The sequence below is a fragment of the Triticum aestivum genome, chromosome 6B, assembly GCF_018294505.1.
Source record: "Triticum aestivum cultivar Chinese Spring chromosome 6B, IWGSC CS RefSeq v2.1, whole genome shotgun sequence".
Taxonomy (NCBI): Eukaryota; Viridiplantae; Streptophyta; class Magnoliopsida; order Poales; family Poaceae; genus Triticum; species Triticum aestivum.
In genome coordinates this window covers 704,599,886-704,607,113 of record NC_057810.1, presented here as the reverse complement: position 1 = coordinate 704,607,113, position 7,228 = coordinate 704,599,886, and positions in this window count along the sequence as shown.

Here is a 7,228-nt window from a genome sequence, read left to right as displayed (position 1 = left end):
CCGGCGGCACTCCGGCGCCATCGGGAGAGAGGGGGAGAGAGCCCCCCTCCTTCTTCTTCTTCCTTGGTCTCCCCCTAGATGGGAGGAGAGTTCCCCCTCTGGTCCATGGCCTCCATGGCGGCAGAGGGGCAGGAGACCCTCCGAGATTGGATCTCCCTCTCTGTTCTCTTCTGTTTCGCACTCCCCAGATCTGGCCGAAAATTGTTTCTTATATTCCCAGAGATCCATAACTCCGATTGCGCTGATTCTTTTACACGATTTTTTCCTGATATAAGCTTCCTTCCGCCCTAAGTAGAGATCCAACCAACGTTCGAGGAGGGAACAACCCACCACCATGCGCTAGGGGCCTGGGGCGTGCCCTAGTGTATCGTGGTCTGTGTGGGCCTCCGTTTGTGGTGATTCCAACTCCCAAAAATCACAAATATTCCGAAATAATTCTCCGTGGAGTTTCATCACGTTTGGACTTCGTTTGATATGGATTTTCTGCGATACAAAAACATGCAACAAACAGGAACTAGCATTGGGCACTGGATAAGTAAGTTAGTACAAATAAACCATATAAATAGTTGCCAAAAGTATGTAAAATTTGAATAATATTGGCATGATACAATCAAAAAATATAGATACGACGGAGACGTATCAATAGCCAGTGAAAATTCTTTGTGGAATGAGCTCATTCTTATCATTAGGAACAACAGTAATACCTCCCTTCTTAGGGACACGATGAACAGGACTCACCCATCTACTATCAGCTATAGGATAGATTATACCTGCTTCCAGAAGTTTCAATATTTCCGTTCTTACCACTTCTTTCATTTTCGGATTTAACCGACGTTGGTGATTAACAACGGGTTTATCATCAGGTTCCATATTAATCTTGCGCTGACTTAGAGTGGGACTAATGCCCTTAACATCATCAAAAGTATATCCAATAGCAGCCATGTGCTTGCTTAGAACTTTCAATAATCTTTCTTCTTCATGTTCTGAAAGTTTAGCACTAATAATAACAGGATATATCTTTTTCTCATCAAGATAAGCATATTTCAAAGTGTCTGGTAATTGTTTTAATCCAAACACAGGATCACCTTTAGGTGGAAGAGGACCTCCTAGAGTTTCAATAGGCAAATTGTGTTTAAGCAGAGGTTGTTGTTCAAAAAAGATTCTATCTATTTCATTTCTTTCATGCGTATGCAAATCATTTTCATGGTCTAGCAAGTATTGTTCCAAAGTATCAGTAGGAGGTACAACAATAGAAGCAAGACCAATAATTACATCCTTACTAGGCAAATCTTTCTTATGAGGTTGTCTACTAAACTTGGAAAAATTAAATTCATGAGATTCATCACCAAAGCTGACAGGACAGTTTGTTTCTCACAATCTATTTTGGCATTGACGGTGTTCAAGAAAGGTCTACCAAAAATAATAGGACAAAAGTCATCTTGTGGGGAGCTAAGAACGAGAAAATCAGTAGAGTATTTTATTTTTCCACACAAGACTTCAACATCTCTAAGAATCCCAATTGCTGATATAGTATCTCTATTAGCAAGTTTAATAGTGACATCTATACCTTCTATTTCAGCAGGTGCTATTTCATCCTTAATTTCTTTATATAAGGAAAAATGAATAACACTCACACTAGCACCTAGGTCACATAACCCATGATAACAGTGATCTCCTATCTTAACTGAGACAACAGGTATGCCAACAACTGGTCTATGTTTATCCTTTTTATCAGGTTTGGGAATTCTAGAAGCTTCATCATAGAAGTAAATAACATGCCCATCAGTATTATCGACTAAGAGATCTTTAAACATAACAACACTAGGTTCAACTCTGATTTGTTCAAATGGTTTGGGTGTTCTAACACAACTTTTGTTAACCATAGTTGAAGATTTAGCATGTTCCTTCATCCTAACAGGGAAAGGTGGTTTTTCAATATAAGCAGTGGGAACAACTGGATCAACATTGTAAATGATAGTTTCTTCTTTAGCTTTTACCGGTTCTTTAACTTCTTCTTTTATTGGTGAGTGATATTTCAACCACTTCTCCTTAGGGAGATCTACATGAGTAGCAAAAGATTCATAGAAGGAAGCTACTATCTCAGAGTCAAGTCCATATTTAGTTCTAAACTTTTGAAAAGCATCGGTATTCATAAAAGATTTAACACAATCAAACTTAGGTTCAATACCTGACTCTTTACCTTCGTCGAGTTCCCAACCTTTAGAGTTGTGTTTAATTCTTTCTAGAAGATACCACCAGAATTCAATAGTCTTCTTCATAAAAGAACCAGTACAAGAAGTATCGAGCATGGATTGATCATTACGAGAAAGCCGAGCATAAAAATTCTGAATAATAATTTCTCTTGAGAGCTCGTGATTGGGGCATGAATATAACATTGAATTAAGCCTCCCCCAAGCTAGAGCGATACTTTCTCCTTCACGAGGCCAAACATTATATATATAATTCCGATCAGGAACTAGATTCATGGGATAATTTTTTTGATGAAATTCCAATCTCAACCGGTTCCAGTTCCAAGATCAAACATCATCGCATAGCCTATACCATGTCAATGCTTTTCCCTTCAAATATAAAGGGAAAACCTTCTTCTTAGCTTCATCTCCGGGCAAACCTGCAAGCTTAAACAATCCACAAATTGCATCCACATATATCAGGTGCATATCAGGATGCTTGGTTACGTCTCCTGCATAAGGATTAGCTAGCAATTGTTCTAACATACCCGAAGGAATTTCATATTCAACATTTTCAGTAGGTGCAGTAGGTTGAGGGGTAACTAATTGTGGTTCCGGTCGAGGTGAAGATACCCCGAACAAACCCCTCAAAGGATTGTTTTCCATAGTAGCAAGTGACAATAAATTTCAGCACGTAGTAATAATGTTTCCTTATCAATTTCCACTTACCAAGAGCGCTTCACTCCCCGGCAACAGCGCCATAAAATAGACTTGATGACCCACAAGTATATGGGGTCAATTGTAGCCTTTTCGATAAGTAAGAGTGTCGAACCCAACGAGGAGCAGAAGGAAATGACAAGTGGTTTTCAGCAAGGTAATGTCTGCAAGTGCTAAAATTGTAAGTAGCGGAGTAGTTTGATAGCAAGATAATTTGTAACGAGCAAGTAATGATATTAGTAACAAAAGTGCAGCAAGGTAGCCCAATCCTTTTGAGGCAAAGGAAAGGCCAAAACGGTCTCTTATGATAAGCAAGGTGTTCTTGAGGGTACACGGGAATTTCATCTAGTCACTTTCATCATGTTGGCTTAATTCGTGATCGCTACTTTGATAATTTGGTATGTGAGTGGACCGGTTCTTAGGTCATGTTCTTACTTGAACAAACCTCCTACTTATGATTAACCCTCTCGCAAGCATACGCAACTACGAGAAAAGTATTAAGAATAAATTCTAACCATAGCATTAAACTTTTGGATCAAATCGGTCCCTTAGGGAATAGTGCATAAACTAGGGTTTAAGCTTCTGTCACTCTCGAACCCCACCATCTAATAACTACTCCACAATGCATTCCCCTAGGCCCAAATATGGTGAAGTGTCATGTTGTCGATGTTCACATGACACCACTAAGAGAATGACAACATACATATCATGAAAATATCGAACACATATCAAGTTCACATGATTACTTGCAACATGATTTCTCCCATGACCTCAAGAACGAAAGTAACTACTCACAAATGATAATCATGCTCAAGATCAGAGGGGTATTAAATAGCATAATGGATCTGAACATATAATGTTCCACCAAATAAACCATATAGTAATCAACTACAAGATGTAATCAACACTACTAGTCATCCACAAGCACCAATCTATAGTTTCGGTACCAAGATTGAACACAAGTGATGAACTAGCATTACAAAAAAAATACACTTTCGTGATGATACGTGTTTGTCACAGTAGGTCGCTTTTTCTGTCATGCATGTACATCCATGACAAATTTATGACAGAATCAAGATAGTCATACCTGTGCTGTTGTAGAAGTGTTCCATGACATTACCAAAATTATCATCACGAAAGTGTCCACTTCCATGACGATAAATCGCACGTCACAGAAGTGCTTTCGTCAAGGGTGACTGAGACGTGGCATCCACCGTAACGGAACGCCGTTAAGCTATCGGGTCGGGTTTTGGATCCGATAACCCGTTAACAGGCCCGGCCAATGGGGATTTTCCACGTGTAAAATCATCATTGGCTGGAGGTAACACGTGTCGGCTCATCACTGGGACAGATGCCATCCACTCATTGGACAGAAGGCGCCTATGATACGTCGACACGTGGCACGGCCCAACAGAGGCCCATTCCTGTGAAAAGGCCGGCCCGTTTGACTTGGTCAAAAGGTGGAAGGCTAGCCGATGGAAAGCCTGTTAACGGCATGTTCGCATATAGCCCATTTACAGCCTGCTAACCCAAGGTCCGTTACGCTATTCGAATTAGGCCCAGTAGCATCATCTGAGCCATCCAATATGATTCCAGCCCGTTTTCACTTCTAGCCCATGTATGGCCCATGACGTCTTTTGACCCATATGAGGCCCTACGTAACTCTTGGCCTACTAACAGCCCGTGGTGAAACTGGCCCGTAATGAACAGTGTATTACTTTACACCCATTAACGGCCCGTGGTGAAACTAGCCCGTAAAGAATAGTGTATCACCTTATACCCATTAACGACCCGTTATTCCGGTGGGCCATTTCCAGCCCATGTTATCTTTCGGCCTTCTCAGAGCCCATTTATTCTTGGGCTCATTTCCAGCATTCGTTTACTTACGGCCCGTTACTGTCATTTTCTGTTTGTGGGCCAAATTCAGCCCGTGGTTACAGTCGGCCCATTTGTGGTCCGTTAATACGTTGGACTGTTTTCATAGCATCATCAAATACGGCCTATTAATGATGGCCCGTTATGGTCGGCCCATGAACGGACGATTCCAACTCTAACCCGTTTACAGCCTAAATGCGGTCAGTTTGGCCCTTGTTTGGCCAATCGATCATACGGGCCGTATAAGGCCCATTGAAGATACATCCCATAGAAGGCCCATTGTTTCTAGGGCCCGTAGAAGGCCCACTGTTTCTACGGCCCGTAGAAGGCCCACTGCTTATACGGCCCGTAGAAGGCCCACTGTTTCTACGACCCGTAGGAGGCGCAGTGTCACTACAGTAAATATTAGCCCATGGTTATTATGGCCTAGTTTTAAAAAATAGGTTATTGCAGCCACTAGCAAACCGCAGAAAAAGAACTGCACTGACTACAAGCAAACAAATAAACAAGACAACAAGGAACTAAATAAGCAAGCAACTTACACTAGGCTATCACGACTATTACACATATTACATCCACTGGGCATCAAAGTTCGCCACCAGTGCAAATATAGGGAACACGGCAGCATATAAACGCCACAACAAAACAAGTCCAGAACTGAAACCACTTCAGAAGAGCTCAAGAAACAATATCCTGGGTACCCATAATGCTGGCAAGATGCTTAGCAAGCTTATTAACTTTCTCGTGTTTGGCGCTTAAGTCCTCCAGCGCTTGCTGTTGCACCAAAAAGTATGCATCTGAATTCTGCAGGGACTTCCTCAGTCCTTCGGCTTCCTGTCGCATAACATCTGATCGATGTCTTTCAACTTGAAGTTGAGACTCAAGAAGCCGAACTGATTCAGGCAAAGAGTTCGAAGAGCTGGTGCCAGCAGTGGTAGCCAGTAACTCAAACACTACATCAAGACAGGACTTTGGGGTTGTCTCAGTGTCTTCAATATAGTTTTTATCAGCTTTCTTGGAGACCAACAGGGATGTCTCACTATCTTGAACCTTATCTGCATTACTTCCTTTACCATTGCATAACGGGGTACTCTTCTCCAATATTTTATCCGCGTTCAAAAAGAGAAACAAACAAACACATCTCAGGTTTACAATGTAGTATATGAAACTCATTTGTGTAAACCAGTTCGGTAGTAAGGTGGACAGGATAACAGCATGAAACAAACATATATCTATGTAGTATGGTCACTGTATGGTCTATATCATTCTAGTTTATGTTGCCAAATCAAGATAGATACAGTTCGAATCATATCTATTTAAGACAAAGCAGCATAGACAGAATATAAGTGTGGGAAACTACACAGCAATAACAACACTTGTAATGTGCATGGCATGAGAACATAACTGTTTATTTAATTGAAACTGAAATCAACGTAGAGCAAGTTACAACAGCAAACATCCAAACACGTTGAAGAAACATGTTTAAAACATACCTGTTGCGCCATTGGAGTTTCAATTGCATCCTTCAAATTTGAAATTAGTTGGTATCAGTAAATACAGTGATGCAAAAGCAAAGTAGTATGAACCATAGCTACGGAACCTGACCTGAGAACAATTCTTCTTCTGCTTTAAGCGTTGACTTCAGGTTTGGAGTGGTGGTCCTCGTGATTTGGGCACTGCAATTGCCTTACTAACTGCTCGTGTTTGGGTGGTCTGTGGTGGAGACGGTGCTGTGTCAACGGGAATTGAGTGTCTATCTACTGGGGTTGGGGTTAGAAGGGGTGTAGCTGGTTCTCTGTCCAACAGGGTAGGGGTACAATCTGCATGAGTGTGGGTTATGTGTGGTGGGGCTGTTCTTGGGAAAGTACAACCGTGGTTTTATCTGCATCGACAGGTAGCACGATCTTTTCTGAAGACCGTGTTTTTACTCCCAAAGATACTGCCATCACTCCCTCCAACTGAAATGGCTGATAGACAAGAAAAGAAATTGAATGTACAGACATTGTAAGATAGACAGGTGCAATGGATAGTAGGGAAGAAAACAGGGCATGAAATAATTCACATTTATGTTGTCTAAGCAAACAGAATAGCAGGACATAATTTCACATATATGATGGCTAATTAAACAGGATAGCATGACACAATTTCACATGTATGATGGCTAACTAAATAGGATAGAATGACATACTTGAAAATATGATGACTATGTAAACAGGATGACATGATATAACTATACGATGTGTCTATTAAAGTGGTTGGCATGACATAAATCACAAACATGCCATCGATGGAAACATGATGGCATGATATAATTCACGGATAGAATGACATAATTTAAAATATGATTACTATGTAAACAGGATGAGATGATATAACTATATTATGTCTTTAGAAAATGGGTTGGCTTGCCATAATTCAGATACATGCTGTCTATGTAAACATCATGG